The following is a 21,077-nucleotide window of genomic DNA, read 5'->3' as shown; positions in this document are numbered from 1 at the left end:
AATTTCCCCTAAGAGCACAACAGAAACACACTCTATAACCTGGGACTGGACTGTATACTTTTGTCCACCCCTAATGTAACTCCTTATTACACACTTCAGAGCAATGTGTACCAGTTTAAGACCTCTGATACACTCACACTTAAAAATTTTAAATCTCACATATCCAAACACTTCTAGGAAAGCCTGACTCAGATTTCCAGCTGTGTCCCTTCCCCCAAATGATACGGTAAAACACTGCCACCAACCAGAGTATCTACATGCTCTTTAAAAGGGGTGTCCAATTATTAAAATTAAGTATTAAAACAAATGGTAACAAATGACCTAAATCAGCCAGGCTTTCAGAGTGGCCCAGGAATTATCAAAGCAGGTATAAGCACTCTCAAATCATTAAAATATACACCGATTGATCAGCCACAATGTAAGATAATAAAAATATTTAATAATGATCAAAATGATTAAAAAATATAAAACAGTAATTTCAATAAACTTCAGTCACCAGAAGAATGAAATTAATACTGAAGAATAGAAATCCAACATTTAAAAAACTCTGACTAATCTAGCTATAATTTCCTATCTAACTAAAGAACAAATTTGCCTGATCTAAACTAAATATCAGAGCAAAGGCAGGCTTACAGTTTTTGGTGAGTACTTTGGGTATCCACTGCTACAATTGTAAACTATGAACACAACTCAACTGTAAACTGAATTGAATGCAACTAAACAACTATAACTGACGTCAACTATCTTCAGCAAGCTCTTTTATAGATTAGGTTAACTGTCTCAACTGTTCCAGTTCTTATTTTCATTTCACTGTTTGAAAATCAACAGACAGCTGTTTATTAAAGTTTCTTCCTGTCTTTCAGTCTCTGACAGTAACACAGAGCAACTGAAAACATCCTGATGACATTCTTAAAACATTCTGTACAAACAGGGTATTATTCAACATAAAAGAACTTATTTACAATACCATAGCTAGCCATGCTGGCATATATTACACGGTTAATCTGAAATTATGTACAAAACATCAGCTAGGCATGCTAGCACAGATAACATCATCTAATTTCTTCACAACTTGAGAAACAAAAAAGAAAGGGAATAATGTGAAAAAATATAGAAATTTTGAGAAGTGTGAAGTTAATGGACAGACAGTAGAGGAATATATAGAAGAGAGAGTAATTTCTGCTTTCAGAAGCATATGAAATAAAAAATGAAGGTACATTAGGCACAGGTTTTTAGACCATGAAGCTATCTGGATAAAATTCAGAGACAAAGTTAATAATATTAAGATAGGAAAAGGTCTAAAAAGAATTAATGAAGTAGAGTGAGTAGGTGAGGGTGAAAAAAGGTTAGAATTATGTGAAGATCACATAAGTATGCAACAGCTCTATAAAGATTGGTCTGAATGGTGGATATCTTTTAAATTGAAGTATAAAAATGTTATCAAGGATAGCAAGTTAAAAAAGAGAAAGGAAGTGAAAAAGAGTTATAGTAAGTTAAGTGAAGAACTTCTTAAATATTTAGAAAGGAATGAAATTGAATGTTTTAAGAAAGAACAGGAGTTATATGCTATGAATTAAGAAAAAAATAAAATCTGTTGTATAAACAAAGATATTTACTACAAGGTAAAAAAGAAGAAATAACTCATTATTTCACAAAGGGGTAGTACAGCAAGACCAAAGATATATAATATGTATTGTTGTAGAATATGTACAATATTTATTTAAATATATTGTTAAAGCATAAAAGATATCATGGAAAGTAAGAACTTTCTCTGAGCAAGAAAAAATAGATTTGGAAAAAATATAAGGTTAGAGAAAAATGGATATAGTATTAAGACAAGTAAATATACATACAGCAATGGATCTGGATAGTTTAGATATCAAATGTATAAGAACACGACAGTACATCAAAAGATGTAGTTCACAGAAGTATTAAATATGGTTCAATGAAGGTTTTAAATATAAGGATTTGTATAATGGAATATTTTAATTTGTATAGAAAAAAGGTGAGAGAACTATTGTTTTGAATAATGCTTATTAAAAATATTTATGAAAATACTAAAGCAAAGAATGGAATCAAAACTTAAAAATATTCTATTAGATTCAATATATAGTGTGAAATGAAAAGGGTGTCAAGAATTATTAATGATTTTTGGAGAAATTGTAGATGACATACTAAATAGACAAGAAAATATTTTAATTATGGTAGGAGATCTAAGCAAAGCTTTTGACACTATTCAGCATAATATGCTATGTGATATATTTAAAGCTTATAATTTAAGTATGAAAATAAGAAAAGTGTAATTTACACACTCAGCAAAATTAAAGTTTTGATTAACGGATGGCTGAAGGAAGAAATAAGTGTTAAAACAGGTATAGGGAAAATATATCCTTTTAGTAACATTATAATTTCACTAGTTATGAATGCAATAACTAGTTATATTAATTCAGTAGATGGTAATGTTAAATATGGAACAAAAGACTGTACTGCTATTCTTATAATGTTATCATATCCAGATGACATTATTCTAGTTACTAAGCATTTGAATGGAATGTATGAAGTTGTAAGCAAGAGTAATTTATGTTTAGATAAAATTAGCATGTGTTTGAACCTAGAAAAAAAATAAAGGTTTAGGGCATCAAGGTAGGGTTAAAAGTATTGAATTCAGCTATCAAGAAATACATTTATTAGGTATTGCATTTGGAAAACAAAATGTTGCATTACTACAACAGGAAAACATTATGAAAAAAATCAAAAATATGTGTTGCTTTTGGAGGTCTTTTAAATTTTCTTTCAGGAAAAAAGTTTATTTGCTTAACTCTGTTGTATTAGGAAATATTTGATATATATATATAGTGAGTGTGTTTAATATGTCGTTATCAGTTGAAAAAGATATTATTAATACTATCTTCTCCTTTATGAGGGGATCTCATCTTAATATTGTAAAGGGAGGTGTGCTGTATGTAGTAAAAGATGATGGTGGTTTAGGGCTTCTAAATCCAGTGGTATTTACAGTTTTGTTACATCTATATAAATACTTAAATGGTTAAAGGAAAAAAGTGGTAATTTAATAAGTCTATTATTGGAAAACAAATATAAAAATAGAGGATATGATAAAAAGTTATAAAAGAGTATATGAATGAAGAAATGAAAGCATATTAACAGAAAATTGTAAAGTGGAAATAAGAATGGAAGATTTGGAAAATGAAAGAAAAAAGTGGTATTAAAAAGTAATGGTGAAGTGTTTTATGTATACCCATGGAAATAATTGGAGGAAGTAAAAATCAGAGTTAATTAAACAAGAAAGTATAGATTAAAAGAAGACAGCAAACTGTTATGACTTTTTATGGAGACTGGTAATAAGGAAATAAGGAAATTACCAGTCAAAGCAAACAGGTCATATAGAAGAGAAGAAATTACTGAGCATGTCATTTTTGATATATAAAGCAATTGATAATTTATGGACTATGTTAGATGAGAATCATTATTTACATGAAATTAAGGGATACAAAAATATTAATATGGATATGACTGATTATGGATAAAGCATTTATTGAAAAGGTTGATAAAAAAATTGTAATGTTATGTGGATAATTTGAAATCAAAGAGAGAAAGAAAGTATGTATAAAGCTAAATGGAATTTATCAGAAATGTTAAAAAGTAAGAGTTTGGTTGTGGAAAGTAGAGCGGGGACAGATAAATATATTTTGAATGTAAAAACGTGAATCTGAAGTCATCAGTAGCTTGTATATAATATTATAAATAATGTAAATATTATTTTATTTATTCAATTTATACTGTAAATATTCAAGATTTGTTAAATTAAGGACTCCTACTCACTATAACACTCATGGCCTGTAAGTCCAACATGTGTATAGTTGTGTACATTCTGTTCCCAGTGCAGTGGTGGCTGGGAGAATGATGTATTATGGTGGCTATAGACCAAGGAGTTAAGAAAAATGCCATTTCAAAACAGGAGATCAGGACTGAATCTGAGAAAGTAATGTAAGATGTTATGTTAGATTTAAAGATTTATTTCAGAAGGAGCTGTCTGTAGTTAGAGGATAGATGAGTGGTTACAAGCAGCAGTTATGGTTACAACCCTCCAATTGGGAGGGTTGTGAGCTGATTTATTGGTAGACTTGATAGAGGAAAATGAACTGGGGAGTAGAAATGACTTATTGTTGTGAGAAGTAATGAAAAATTTGAAAAGAAGAGGCAGAAAAAATAAATAGAATGTAATTTGCAGAAGTAGAGTAGGAGAAGAAAGAAGAGAAAATAAAAATATAAGAGTGAACGTATAAGGAAGAAAGATGTCTGTTGTACATATATAAAGTAAAGAAGAGAAGGAGATGGACAGGTATAAAATATGGAACACAGTGATTGTGCCTTTAGGAATAAAGGCTCAAGAGGCAAGAGCATTTAGTTTGATGAACAAGGAGACATATTGTAACATTTTCTTTGAAACTGCTGCTGGACTAGAAACATTTTTTGGGAGAATATAAAATAAGATATGTATCCATGGAATAAGTATACTGTTAAGACTTTTTATTGTGCAAAAGAAAGTGAATCGGTTTAAAACAGAAACTGACAGAGAAGCTGTTAAAACATGTATTACAGAACTTTTGGAAAGAGGTTAAAAGCATTTCAAAAGTACTGAATAACGAAGTATCATTGACTGGAGGTTGGGATTGTAATATATTGAAAATAGACAATGACAGAACTATACATATTCCCAGTATGATTAATGTTGAAGGAAATAGAGTTGCTGTAAGATATTGGAAATAACCAAAAACACACTTTTCTTTTATGAAAAACAAGGTCATTTTGTGGGTAATTGTGATAAAAAATGTTCTGTATGTGGAGGATATGGTCACAATGCAAAAAGTTGTAAAATGAAATGCTATAAATGTAAACAGAGTATCTATGAGTGAAAAAGAACAAATGGAAAAAATAATTGTAGAAGGAAGTGTAATTGGTAATGAAAAGACCAAGAAATCAAAATCATAAGAAGAGGAAAAGACTGAATGTGTAACAAAATTAAATATTGAAACACAAGAGTTAGAAACAAAAGAAAGGAAAGAAAGTGAATTAGAACACGAGTCATGCATTAGTGATGAGCGGGTATTGATTGGAAAGTAGTTAAAAAGCAAAACTCTGTTGGAAAAAGAGAGAAGGATAGGAAAAGAAAATTTCAAGGTTTAGGATTAATAGCAAAAAGAAAGGAAATGGACAAAAATGAATAATTGTATAAAGACGAAGGAGAAGAGAAGCAAATCATGTTTAATATTTTAGCAGTTAATGTGAATAGTATAAAAAGTTTAGTAAGAAGAATTGGGATACTGGAGTGGTGTAATAAATGTGAAGTAGATATCATAATAGTAGAAGATGTTAGAGGTTTAGCAAAGAAAGATTACAAACAGAAAAGTTATAGAGAGGGGGTATAATCTGGAACTTGGGAGAAGAGACTTGTACAGTAATAGCAGTATTATGTAATACAACAATTTTGGTATTAGACTTTAGTTAGATTAGGATGAATACTTGTACTAGTTTTAAGATGAGAAAATAAAGTACATGGAATTATACTAGTATATGCATATGCCTCATATAAAGGGAGAGAAAAGTTATTAAAAGAGATATTGATTAATTGTGATTTAAGGAATAGAAAGGAAAAGGATAGATCAGACAAGAAAATAATGAGAGAGATCATGAGATATGAGATATAGAAATTTGGTATTAGAGAGCATAAATACAAGCACATATAAGAGAGAAAATATTAAGACAGAGATTAGTCAAAGATAATTATATAAGAAGCAGTACAAACATTTTTTTTTTCAGATCACATGGCAATATGGTTATAAACAGAAGAAAATAAAAGACATATAAAAATTGGGAAAGGAATTAAAAGGATAAATGAGAAAGTGTGGAATGAAAAAGGAAAAGGTAACGTGTCAATTATGGAAAGATCATATAACTATGAGGACTTGTTATAATAACTGGACAGAATGGTTTTTACTATTTTATTTTATTATTTTTATTTTTTTATTTTATTTTATTTTATTTATTTATTTATTTATTTTTTTGTGGAACAGCGATTTTTTTTTTTGCCTGGGAAAAAAATCACTGCTCTGAGTGTTCGGGATTGTAAGCTTTTGCTTACATGGGAGTAGACTATCTGAAGAGAAATATAAATTAGATTATTTACAATGGTAATGTGGATTGAGACAAAAAAAAAAGAATACATGGAAATCCAGAATAAAGCATTAGAAAGTTTGGAAAGAAATGAGAATGTATATTACAGAAAAGAAGAAGAAATATATAAAAGCAACCAAGAGAAAAAAAGAGATAGCTGTATAAAGAAAGATATGTTTTGCAAGGAAAAATGGAAGAGTTTTGCCTTGTTTAAGTAAAATTGTAAAAGAAGAAAGTGATATAATAGATTAATAATAAAGAAAATGAAAAGGGGGAAGTAGAACAACAACAAAGTAGAATTATGGAAATTGTAGTACAGTATGTTGAAGAGTTGGTTAGGAAAAGAGAATTAAAAAATGAAAATGATTGAAATGTTAAGCAATTTTTTAAGGAAATAAATAAAGACATGGATAAACAGATTACAGTAATGGAATCAGATATAGTAATGAAGAAAGTAAATCTTGGTATATGTTTTTAATGTATAAGAATTTGGAACTATGGCAAAAAGAAATTTTGATATGCATATTTAATGAATGGTTAAAAGATGGTATTTGTCATACACAGATATACAGTAGTATTATAAAATTTTTATGGAAGAAAGGAGAGAAGGTTGAAATGACTAATTGAAGACCAGCTAAATAATGACTACAAAATATTTATGAAAATAATACAAATAAGAAGAGAGAATAAGATACACAAGATGTTAGAGGATACTATTTAAGGAATTAAAGAAAAAGGATGTCAGGAAGTATAAATGATTTTTAGAAAAATGATAGATTATATTAAAATGAAAGTAATGAAGCAAAAGTGTTGGTAGGGGATATAAATAAAGCATTTGATATGGGTTCCTATTATATAATCGAAGACACAATCCTTCAAATGTGTCTTGATCGAACTTGAAAGCACGAAACAGCAAAATGGCATATAAGCGATTTATTTCCCTGGGAAAGAAATCGCTTGGCCACCTCCATTACTTTGCCATTTTTGTCACTGTAGTGTGATCTCAGAGTTGGTATATTTAAGTAAGGGGGTGGGGGGCACAGCCTCCCACATCGGGGGGTGAGAGGAGTGAAGCCCCCCACTTTATGTAATGTTTTGAAGTTTTTCTTTTTCTTTTTTTTTCTTTTATTTTGTTTTTTGTGGAACAGCAATTTTTTTTTGCCTGGGGAAAAAAATCACTGTTCTGAGTGTTCGGGATTGTAAGCTTTTGCTTGCATGTGGTCAATAAAACAGTGTTTGTTTTTTTTAAGCATTCGTTGATTTAATATAGACCCTTTAATACGATAAGATCATGATATATGAGAGGATATAATTGTAGCAAACAGATACAGAATGTGATTAAATCAATTTATAGAAACAGTAAAATAAGAGTTTTGATGAATGGTTGTGTGATGATGTGAGGTATTGCCAGCTGTGCCAGGAGAAGTAGGGCAATGGATGTGCAACATATGCCAGCATAGCTAGCTGGAGTTTTGTAAAGAATTATATGTCATTTATATATCAAACTGATTTGTACAGGTGCTTGTGTTGAAAATGTATTTGTAAAGTTGCTTGTGTTAAAAAAAATGTACCAACAGTGAGTGCTGCTGGAGAGAAAAAGAAATGTACCTGTATGTCAGACTACATGATAACTATTAAAATGAATACATTGTAGCAGAGGATACTGGAAGAGAAGATGTTAATCTCAGTCCAGCTAACTTTCAAAAATAGTTTGAAATTAATTCACTTACTATAAGTCACAGAGATTGTATGTTACTGTTCTCAATACAGCCAGAGACAAAAAGGTTGTACTAGGAAGCCTTCTGTATTGTCCTTAGCAGTGAACTAATTGCTACCCTGGAAGGGTGGAAGTGTTGAAATGGTTTTATGGCTTCCAGATGGTATAACTCATCTTAGCAAAGCTCTATCTGTGTGTATGTTAACACATATAGTATAGTTACCATGCGTCAGTGACTAGCTGTGTGTGTGATATCATTCTGTAATCCAGGACTGAAATTATGTTTTAATACCAGATGAAACAGAAGTATCAGAGTACAATGTGTTCGAAACCTAACAAAGAAGGAAGACCACTACCCACTTAATCCTGCCTTGCTTTAGTAACTACTCAGGGAATAGTACTTCTTTAGAACAGTCAAGAAAATATAGTGAGATTAGTTAAGTACTGTTTTTCTGTATCTGTGTGAATCTATTCATCAATGCTATTTTAATATTTCCTGTGATTGAAACTCTGACATTTATTGTAAATAGATATCTAGTATTTTCATGTCCTTTTATTATTTATTATTAAATATATTTTAACGTTTCGTTGTGGCTAGTCGTTTAGAGAATATTTTAACCTTTGAGAGTACTTAGATTTTTTTGGTGATACTATGGCCACTCATGAAAGCCTTGCTGTTTGGTCAACATTATCATTTGTATTAGAATTAATTTCACTCAGTATAATTGGTACCCTTGTAAGAGCCTTAGAGTAGGTGGCTTTGGAGTGTCTGGTGGCAGTAAGTACTTTATAGTCTGGGCAAAGGGTAGCAGAGCTGGTAAATCAGTGCCTGATGTGTGTGTGTGTGTGTGTGTGTGTGTGTGTGTGTGTGTGTGTGTGTGTGTGTGTGTGTGTGTGTGTGTGTGTGTGTGTAAATCAAATCTCAAAGAGTGTGTGTGTGAAACTGAGCACTGGTTTTACAGAGAGGATGTTGGAGGACTTGACTTGGACACTCAGCTGAGGACTCAGCTCTACAGCTATGCCACTAGGGAGTCTTACTGGGGCCTGGAGAGAGAGAGATATGGAAACCCAGAAAGCAGACTGAGTGAATTCCCTGTGTGGTCTTAAGGGAAAGTAGTTCATATTACATTTTTTTTTATTTGATAATTATGCTCATATATCCTGTTCTTAAGTAGTCGATCAGTTTTTCCCACGTAAAATACAGGGCATTGTACGAACAATGCCCTTCACAGACACTTAGCTGCCAGTTCCTACTGTCATTTGTTTAAATTTTCCCTCTTGGATATATTAAGACTTAACCCTAGGGGTGGTGATTACAAAATTTTATTAGAGGAAAAGGAGGTTAGATGGCAGTTGTTGCTCAATGCCACTAACTATCCAGGTAAACACAATAAAAAAGGATCCTGGCCACCAGTGGAGACAAATCTTTTATAAAACAACACAGATTAGTGCTTTCGTCTTGGAGCAAGACTTCTTCAGATAATACAAATGTGCTACACATTACTTGTAAAGCCCTTTCAATCAAACATAATTAAAATTTAAAGACACATGGGTCAAATACAAGAGTTTAAAACATAACATAAATACATATATAATTGTGACATTTAACCATGCAGGTAACAACCATTGTTAGTAAATATAAAGGATTCAAGATTTTTAATTATACACCACATGCCTTAGGAAAGCAACACTTCAATATTTTCTCTAAAGGATTTCAGTTTGTTAAATCCAGTTATGGTGATATAGCTAATTTATTAGTTGATCTTAAACTATATCTTAGGAAGTTAAACCTGAATATGGTTTTAAAAAAAAAACAAAAAATGACAATTTTAGTGGTAATACAGGACTAGTTAGAAGTAGCACCTTCAACCAACCCCTCCACCCAACTTTGATGCTCTTCGAAAAAATTGTTACAGATGAAATATATGAAGCATATACAAAGAACAGATGGACAGCGGAGCACCTTAATTTAAGTAAATAGGAACAGAAATTATTATACGACCAGCAGTTACAAAGTGAATATCGTATAATGAAGCCTGACAAGGGAGGGGGTGTAGTGTTATATAGTATTGAAGAGTATAATAATGCAATTACTAATATTTTGCTTGACACTAGTACTTATTCTCCCATTTCAAAAAATGAAGTTCATATAGCCTACAGGAGAATTGATTCATTACTTGAGGAATACCTGTTAGAAAATAGGATAGACAGTAAGACACATCATTATTTGAGGCAACTTAACCCTATTATTCCTAAAATCTTTGGGGTACCTAAGGTACATAAATCAGTAAAAGAACCACCTTTTAGGCCCATTGTGTCAGCTGGAATTCTGAGACTCACCCTTTAGCAGTATATGTATATCACTGTACCAAAGAAATAGCTAAAACTAAGCATTTAATTAAGGATTCTTGGGAATTTCTAAGTAAGTTAACTAAAGATGTGTGGAGTGAGAGTTGGAGTTTCCTCACAATTGATGTTAAAGATCTTTTTACATGTATCCCGAGACATGAAGGGTATGAGTTTTTTAGTGACAGTTTAAACAAATATTCCACTTTATCTAAAGACCAAATCCAGTTGACCTTGGAACTTTTGGAGGTGGTTCTTGACCATAACTACATTAGTTTTCAAGGGGAATATTTTCAACAAGTTAGTGGGGTAGCTATGGGGGCAGCTTGTGCCCCCGTATATGCCATTTTAGTGACGCTGGAAAAGGAAAATAGGTTTGTGTTTAATTGTTCGTTCCAGGAAAATATACGCTTATATTTGAGATTTCTTGATGACAGTTTTGTGTTATGGGAGGGGACAAAAGACACTGTGGAATTGTTTATGCATTATCTAAATACATGTACCTCTTTCCTCACCCTCGCACACACCTTTAATGATGCCAAAATTAATTATCTTGACACAACCATTTTCCAAACTAGTAATGGATTTAAATCTAGGATTTATCGTAAAAGTACATGGTGTAACAGTTACCTGCACTACACTAGTCATCACCCCCAGTTTCAGAAAATAAGTCTTATTAGAGGTCAGGCTATGAGGGTCGCAAGGATGACTTCTGACCAAGACGAATTAGTTGGAGAACTTATTTTTTTGGTAAAAAATGTGTAGAAAGGGGGTATCCTGTAGAACTTATACAGGATGTGTTGGATGAAATTTATAAAGGATGGGATACAAAATATAAGGCTCTGTTAGGTCAACCTTTGACCACTGTTGTGAAAAGAAAGGACGAAAAAATTTTCATGGGGCATGTTTCACAATATTTAACATCTTTTCAGACATATTCACTCACATAGTTAGAGCTAACTGGAGTGTGCTTAAAACCAGCAAGGAGTTATATGAAGCAGTAGGTTCAAGACCTATATTTACTTTCAAAACGGAAAAACTTCAAAAGATTGTTTGAACAAGCGGACAAGTATGATGGAATAGTAAAAAAAGGCTACTAGTCAATGTGGCAATTGTAGTCAATGTTCTTATATTATTAAGGATGACTGTATATGTTTAAACAATGGCTTGAAAAGTATTGTGAGATTTTGTAAAGGTAATTGCAATACTAGGATGATAGTATATCCGGCTATTTGTGTAAGGTGCCCTGCATTCTATATAGGAAAAACAGAGAGAGCACTTAAGGATAGAATGTATGAGCACCTGCATGATATATGGATAGGAAAAGAAACAAGTGTTTTGTTTAAACATTCAGTATCATGTTCTTATTTTATTGGTTTTAAATTTGGTATTATTGATATGGTAAAAAGTAATTCTAGGGGAGGTGACATTAAAAATGTATTGTTGAATAGAGAGTTAAAATGGCAGCTAAGGCTGAGGTCCAACATTTTTCCTGGTCTTAATGAATATATAACTATTAAGCCAGTATTAGCAGCTAAGGCAGTTAGACTTTGATTATTTTACATTTATCATGTTGCCAAGTTTGGGCATTTTTTGTATGGTTGTTACCTGCATGGTTAAATGTCACAATTGTATATGTATTTATGTTATGTTTTAAACTCTTGTATTTGACCCATGTGTCTTTAAATTTTAACTATGTTTGATTGAAAGGGCTTTATAAGTAATGTGTAGCACATTTGTATTATCTGAAGAAGTCTTGCTCCAAGACAAAAGCGCAAATCTGTGTTGTTTTATAAAAGATTTTCTCCACTGGTGGCCTGGATTCTTTTTTTATTGTGTTTGCCTAGTTTCCATTTATAGTGTACTAACTATCCAGGTATCAATGATAATATATCTATTAACCATGTTTTACATGTTAGAGCCCTAAGGTATTGAAATTAATAATTTGTTGTGATTATTCATATTTTATATTAGTTACATTTTTTATGGCTTGATTTTAGCTGCAATCATGTTTAGTCATTCAGTTTATACAACTCATATTTAGTGGTACTGTTGGGTTAAGAAGGAATGATTATTAACCCCATGTGATGTGATAGTAACCTCTTATTGGTTTGTTTTTAACATAAATAGAGGTTTGATTATGTGTAATGCAGATTCTGATGTAGCCTGTGGGTATGCAGCAAAATTACTTAATCTTAAACAATAAAGGATTTTTTTACAGTGCTGATTTTCTCTTGGATCCATTTGGACTCCTATTGAGTGTATGCTACCTTTGTTGCTTTGTACTATTGGTGTGTTCATATGCTTACACTCTATAGTTTTGGAATAATTAAGAGACATTAGTATTATATGGAGTAGATACATATCATCACATAGGAAATAAATCCTATATGGATGGGTAAAATAGCATAAATGGCTGGCATATATATGATGCCAAAAGCTCTGGAAAAATGGTTTATTGGATTAATATTTAGCTTTATTTGGGGAGCTAGAGTAAATCCAGTAAGGAGATGAGCAATGTATATGGATAAGGATGATGGTGATTTGCATTCATTAAATCCTAGAGTGTTATCAGACATTGTTAAATCTAAATAGGGTGCTTAGTTGGATAAATGGAAAATAACGTGATTTCAAGACAAGATTGCTTAAGATAAAATATGACAGAGAATGGAATTTAATTAAATTGAATAAGCAGTAGAGAGAATGGAGAAATGAAAAAAATAAAAATGTATCAAGATAAAAATGTGGAAGTTAAGTAAAGAAAAAGTGTAAGAAAATTGGAAATCATGATATAATGACATACATTTTTTGTGTAAACCCATGGAAGCATTTGATGGAGAAAAAATAAAAGGTATAAAACAGAAAATAAATGGTGAATGAAAAATGTGTAATATCAAGACCATTACAGAGAATACAAATGAATAGACTGGCAATGAAGAGAAATATGCCTTATAAAAAAGTAAATGAAGGGGTATGCCTTTTTCGTGGTGAATTAGAAACTGTAGGTCATGTTTTTCTGACATGTATAATTAAAAAAACTATGGGAAAATAATAGAGAAAATATCATGAATGAAACAGAGGGTTACAAACAGTTAAATATGTATATGATTGAATATGGTCTTTATGACAGTGTTAACTAAGGAATATGTCAAATATTTAGACAATAAACTGTTTTGTATTATTTGAACTATTTGGAATGAAAGACTGAATAAGATTATGTGTAATGGAAATTGTGTAATACCAAGTATACCATGAAAAATTAAGTTGTGTTTGGGGAAAAAGGAGTGGGGGGGGTCCATATTATACGATATGGAAAGTTTGAAAAGGCTGAAGGAATAGAAACCTGATGTAAATCTTTGTAAATATGTAGATATGTGCATATATCAACTTGTATGTATTTTTAAATATTTCTAAATACTTGTATATAATAAAATAACCCTATCCTTTGGAGCTGCTAGACCGTACTGGAGAGCTCCTACTAAAGCAAGAAAGAGGCCTTTGGGAAGCAGCAGCATGGAGGAAGAGAGAAAAACTATGGAGAGTTTGGAGGCAGAAAGTGATAATTTGGAGAAAAATAAATGTTTCATATGGAACTTCATAGGTTCATAGGTAGGTACTAAACTATTGGCCTAGGGCCTATATAAGCCTAGCCAAAAATGGATTCAGAATGTAAACAAAGATTCCATGTGGTGTATGTTAGAAATAAGCAGCATTTAGCTGTTCCCTTGGAGAAAGATGTAAGTGAGTGCGTGGACATTGTGCGGATAATAGAACTGGAGGGGTTGCAGATGGTGTTCTGTTAAAAATAATCAAGCAGGATAATCCACGTGATAGTTCTGCTGTTTAATGGGGTGAAATATCAGCTAACATTTTTGGAAGTGCTGAGAATTTGGAAATGGAACAGAAAGCAAAAAAGGAAACCAGCAACAAAATGAGAAGGGGTCTGGTTTTGTGGCAGCAGAAAATAGGGTAAATGAAGCATATGTAGCAGTGACAGCAAGCAAGAAAGGAGAGCAGTAACAAATTAATATAACTGTTTTAAAACAAAAGACCAATTGTGAGATTAAAAATGACAATATAATTGGCAGATATTATATATGAGACACTTTGGTAATTATTCTGGGTTTTATAGCTCAAGAAATTCAGTCTTTTATATATATATTGGGATAGAGACTTTGTGTGACTTATGTGTGACTTAACATCGGAAACTGATGGACTGATGATAAAATTTCTGGTATTGTGTAACAAGAGGAAGGGCATTTGTCTGTGGAACGCTTATTTGTTTCCTGGTAGTAACGTAAATGTTAAAAATGTTACTTTGCAGTTTAGAAATGATGAACTGGAAGAAGACAAGGTTAAAAAAATGTATGCAGGGTCTGTGTGAACTGTTGATAATATTGTGAAAGAGATGAGAGAAACTTGTGGAATGGAGGTTGGAAATTGTTTTGAAATGTAAAAACAACATAGTGAAATACTTGGCATGTGTTATTTTTGTGGCTGGTCATAGAAGAACATTAAGAGAAGCTGGCCAGCCTAAATCAAGTTTCTTTTGTGATGACTTATTTTCATATAGTTAAAGATTGTGACAGGGTACAAAGTAACTAATGTGGAGAGAAAGGACATACTGCAAGAAGGTGTGTGCCTGAATGCAGGTCGCATGAAAAAGGTACACGTTTGGATGGATTGTCAAGAGTACAAGGTAAATAATGAAAAAATAAGGAGGAAGGACAACAAGAGGCTGGGGAAGAGGGTGTAAACATACATGAGGAAGGACAGCAAGAGGCTGGGGAGAGGGTTGACAAGATGAACAAGAAGCTGAAGAAGGGGAAAAAAACATGTGAAGGAAAAATGAGGAGCAAAAATGCATGAAGGTAAAGAGGTCAGGAAAAGGGACTGATAATTGTTTTAAGTTCTAGCCAGTGAAAATATAATTCAGTAGATCAAACATTATCTGTACATAAACCCAATAAAATATTCAATTGGTGAAAGAGTAAAAACAAGAAAATAAAAATTACAAAGTATTTCCACTACACTTTACAAGAAGGAAAAGCAACACTTTTAGAGTACTTTCAGCAAAAAATAAACAGTATTATTAACACTCCAAGGAGGATAAAGATACTGAAATTATGTGCTAATTGTGATGTGGTTGTTATTCTGTTAAAGGATGTATGATTCATGAAAAGTAAAGAAAGACTGCAAACAGAAAAATTGTGGAGTGGAAATATAATATTGAACTTAGGAAGTGAATATTGTTCTGGAGTGGTTGTGCTGCGGAACAAAATAGTGAAAATACTAGATGTAATGTTGGTAAGGATGTGAAGGTTAACTGTTATGAATGTGAGTTAGAGAGAAAATCATTATAAAAGTATGACATTATATACATATATAACTAGAAAGTAAGGAGAGAATCTCTTTCATAAAATATTAGACTATGTGGTGGTTAATGTGAAAATTATAATTGCAGGGGGCTTTAATTATTGTGATTTAAGGAGACAATATAAAAAGAAAGTGAAAGATTTAAAAAAATGCAGGAAAGAATGCATGTGGTAAACTAGCAGTACGAACAAAAGTCAATGTACTTATAGAAAGGGGATGTTGATCCAAAATTGATTATTTTGTATTATTATTATTGGAAGGTTTGGAGGTAGGAGATTGTGATACAGTTATGACAGTTTTTTCATATCATTTAGCAATATCAATGGAAGTGATGGAAGAAAGGAATATTTTAAAATAGAAAAGGAATAAAAAGACTAAATGAGAAATTATAGGATAAAAATGGAGAGTAGAAAGTATTGCATTTATGGAAGGATCATATGACTATGAAGGATTTTTATGAAAAATGGTCTTCATGGTAGATCAAAGAAGTAGAAAACGTATTTTTTTTTCAATGGCAGGATGATATAGGAAAGGGAAGAAAAAATGATGTATGGGAAAATGTATAGAAATACATTAGAGAATTTAAAATATAATACAAGAGAGTAGTATGATATGGAAAAAAGAAATCTTTAAAAGAAATCAAGAAGAAATTAAGGCATTACTGTTTAGGAACACATATTATTTAGAAGGGAAAAGGACACGGTATCTGCACATTTGAAAAAATAGTAAAGGAGGATATTAATATAATGATGGAAATTAAAAATGTTAAAAGGAGAGGTAAAAAGAACACAAGAGGAAATTATGAGTATTTTAGTACATCGTGTAGAAAATATGTCTAAGAACAAAATAAAGGAAAACAAGAAAGAATGGAAAGTAAAAAAAAAATCCAGAATGAGTTAAGGTAGAATTTGAAAAATAAATATTATTAGTGAATTGGATGACATACTTAGGAAAGTAAATGTTGATTTGGTATCAGACTCGGATGGTATAGGATATGCAATGTATAAGAAATTAATGAATTGGCAAAGAAAGTATTTTGTAAATGTACTGAATGAATGGTAGAAGGGAGAGTTTGTTTATAAAAGGTTATGTACTGCGGTGGTGGTGGTGCTGCGGTAGCGTTGTCGCCTCACAGTAAGACGTTGTCCTGTTCGATTCTCAGCTAAAACATCTTCTGTGTGGAGACATGCGTGAATGGGTGTACCTTCATTGAAGGTTGTGCATCAGGGCTGGCAACTCTGTATGTAAAAATCTACTGCCAATCATTAGCGGACCGGAGTTCCGCTGTGGCAACCCCTAACCGGGAAAAGTCGAAAGATACAACAACAACAAGTAGTAGGATATTACAATTTACATGATAAAAAGATGAGAAGAATGAAATAAAAAAATTGGATAGCCATCACATTAAATAACTCAGATTATAATTTTTGAAATGAAAGAAAGGATGAGATATTGTATAGGGTATGCAATGTATAAGAAATTAATGAACTGGCAAAGAAATTGGTAATGAATGCAATAGTGAGTGAAGTAGCTTATAAATGAAAGATGCAAGGTATATGATACAAAAGGAGGTGGTGATTCCAGTAGCTTTGACATATGCAGCTGATATAGTGGCAGTTGCTAAGAACAAAATATGGATGAGGGAAGTTTGGTTTGTCTGAATGAATGTTTAAAGGAGATGAGATTGAGCTTGAATAAAGATAAAAGTAAGGGTTTGAGTGATGTGGTGAAAACAGAGGTGTGCATTATTCAGTGAATGAAGTGTCTTTTCAGGGAAGGAAATTTGGGAAAATGATGTCGCTATGATGCAATAGGAGAATTTGATAAAATAAATGAAAAAAATATCTCTTCTGTGGAGGACATATACTTTAGCATTCAGAAAAAATATTTATCTGGTAAATTCTGTATTAATGGGAAGAATAATGTACGTCAAATGTTTATAAGATCCAAGAAAAATATGAAAGGGAAATGATGCAATTGGTGTTTTCCTTCATAGACAAAGGGGTGTATTGTGTATGAGTGAAGTTAAAGGGAATTTGGGGTTACTAAATCCAGTTGTTTATTATGCTTCTTTAAAGTTGCATAGAGTATTAAAGTGGCAAAGGAAAAGAATGAGAAATTAATAGTGAGAATGTTTAAATCTAAGTATAAAAAGTTTTGGGAAATGATGAGAATAAGAAAAAGAGAAAAAATAATATATAAATGACGCCTACTTTGAGGCGATCTCTGCTTGACTTATAAAGCCATGTCTGACCCAGCTCTGTTAGAAATGCTACATCTAAAGAAATCTCAATCCCTCTGCACCACACGCTCCAGAGACCTCAACCTCTTTATACAATTAACAGAACATGCTAGAGGGACAGGTTCATAACCCAGAGACTGCCCATGCTATGGAACAGACTTCCCATACATGTCAAACAGAGCACTTCACTGGCCCTCTTCAAGAGAAATCTTGATGAGTGGATGGGAAATAGAAAATTCCCCCTGGGGATCACTCCAGTGGATCTACTCATCAGAGGCACTGGAAACTAAGGTCGGGTGGCATGATGCCAGGGTAATCCTATGAGCTAGGCTTGTAAAGGCTCCAGGGCCATTAGCCTAGTACACACCTATGAACCTATGAACCTAAGAAATTAAAAATTATCAAAAATAAATACTAACATGAAAAATAAAAATTAATGATGCAGAGAAAGAAGGATGTGGTATAATAATGTGCTGAAATAATATTATGTAAATCTTTGAGAAACGTTCCCAGGAAAAAAATTATTAAAGCCATTAAAGTAAGGAAAAAGTGGTATACCAAGATAGTGGAGTGCCAGGATTCCTATGGAGACAGGTAATAAACAAGTTACCAGAAAAGGGGAATATGCTATATCAAAAGAAACTTGAAAGAATGTGCTTATTTTGGGTGGAGGAAAAACAAGAGAGCATGCTTTTTGAAATGTAAAAGAGCAGCAGAACTCTGGAAAAATTTGTGTAAAGAAATTTGCTTTGAGAATGTTAATGACATAAGCAATATAGATATGAATATGATTATGCATGGACATTATAAGAACAAGAATAAAGAATATGTGAGAAGGGTAGGTAAGAATTTATTTCACATAATACTGGTTATATGGAATGAAAGCTTGAATGAAATTTTGTTTAATGCGAAATGGCCGTGGTCAGATTTATCTTGAAACATTAAGTTATGGATATGGAAGAAAGACTAGGAGTCAGTTATGGAAGAATAACAACTATGATGTAATAAGAAAAATAACAAATAGTAAAAAAATAGAAATGTGTATATGTGTGCCTGTAAATATGTACATTGGTTAAATATGTAAATATATAAATATTCTTTGGAGGAGTGGAAGTGAAACATTCCTTGGTGCTGCTAGATGGCACCAGAGGGCTGCTATTGCAGTTCCAGGCATTTGAAGATGTAGGAGAGTACAGCAGAGATAGAGACAAGACCAGACGAAAACTTACTGAACAAAGGAGAAGTTATGAAATAACTGTTACAGAGTTGGAACATGGAGGGCTGAAGACGTATGTGTTGATAGATTTGATGAAACAGGCAGAGCCAGAGAAAGGAGAAGAAGCGAAATGGTGTGACATGGTGGACAGAGGATTATAGGAGGAAGAAAGAGAGACTGGAAACAAAAACACTAGCTGGTGAAGGGAAAACAATGAACGTATTCTCAGCTTGTTAAGTGGGCAGTTTTCAAGGTTTATCTCTGAAACAGGGTTTTATGTTACAAGAAAGATGAAATTATGAAGATGCATCAAGGCAAGGAAGAAGGAACTGAAGTGAACTGAAAAGGGACAGACAGCAGCTGCAGTTTCTCAACAGCCACAGTGAAGATGACCAGTGGTAAGAATAAAAAGTAAAAGCCATGGCAGTGTAAACAGGAATGACATTATGGAAATTATTATTTTACCACTAGTGTTTGACATTAAAAACATGAGTGCAGTAATTAATTTGGGAGCTGAATATTGTGTAAAGCATTTGATTGTCAGATAGTTTAAGGGTATTATTCTTTAGACAGAAATGTGTGTGTGTGTGTGTGTGTGTGTGTGTGTGTGTGTGTGTGTGTGTGTGTGTGTGTGTGTGTGTGTGTGTGTAAAATGCCCCAGCATGTGTGCGTGTGTAAAATGCTCCAGTTAGGTATACCTAGTAGTTAGTGTTACTACTCAGGCTCAAACCCTGTATCTTACGTACAAGAAACAAGAGCCTGAATTCTCTACCCATACCACCACTTGTGATTCAAGGTATTGAGTCCATAGCTCTTCACAGAATGTCTGGAATGTTTGTCTCTTACTTTTGGTCTCTTCCTCTTAAAATTTGTGGTTTTCTGACAAATCAGTGAGAACTGAATTCACTAAATAATGATAGTCATTTAAGTTTCAGTCTTCTATCTTTCAGGAAATGCATGGTAACACACAACATTTTATTATAGCAACTTTCTAAGATTATACAAGCAATCACAAAAAATACAAAAAAGCCAGTAAATCCAGATAAATACATTGTCCAAAACCAATAGAAATCCACAAAGATAAAATAAGTTGAGGTAAAGTGAATGGCACTTATCCAGAGTAAAAAAGTTTATTATACAAGTAAATATCCCTTCGTAAGTGCTTTCACAGTATTCTCTACTGCGTCATCAGACTTTCATTCAAACAATGCTCCTACACATTTAAATAGTGTGACTTATCACTTCATTTAACAATTAACCCTATTAAAACCAATTATAAATATATACGCTCATATAACGAAAAATCTAAGGTCAACATTTATAAAAGAAATAAAAATAAAACGACAAATAAAATGAAAGTGCTCATAACAATAGATCAAATGTATAAAAAACAAAAAAAGTTATAATTGCAAGGATAAAAATATATCACCTTCTCAATGCTCTGACTTTGAGAAATGGTTTTAAAGGGACCACCATACCTATTACCCACAGAACACAATCAAAAAACTTCCCTTATAAGCAAGCTTATACAGAAATTGATAAAACTAATAATCTCATCCATATCCAACCTAGCACTCAGTAGCGACATCCATCCTAATCCTGGTCCCTCAATCTCCAGCCCCTCCCCTCATAATCAGACTACAAACCACATCTCCCAAATCACAGCCAATAGAAAACCAACCGACCTCCTTCTGATAAGCCTAAATATTAGAAGTATATGCAACAAGGTGCATGAATTCCATGCCACCATAGACGTCTACTCCCCTGATGTAGTGATCCTTACAGAAACATGGCTAAAACCACACATTATTAATGAGCAAATACTCCCTACCGGTTACAATATACTAAGAGTAGACCGACTAAACAAAAAAGGAGGTGGTATAGCTATAATATTTATGCAGCATCTAGACATCCAGATCTTAAAGTTAGCAGCTCCCCAAATAGGTAAGGAAGAAATAATATATACCAACCTTAAAATAAACCAAAAT

The sequence above is a fragment of the Protopterus annectens genome, chromosome 12.part0 (assembly GCF_019279795.1).
Source record: "Protopterus annectens isolate FY-2018-M chromosome 12.part0, PAN1.0, whole genome shotgun sequence".
Lineage (NCBI taxonomy): Eukaryota > Metazoa > Chordata > Ceratodontiformes > Protopteridae > Protopterus > Protopterus annectens.
This window is presented reverse-complemented; position numbering follows the sequence as displayed.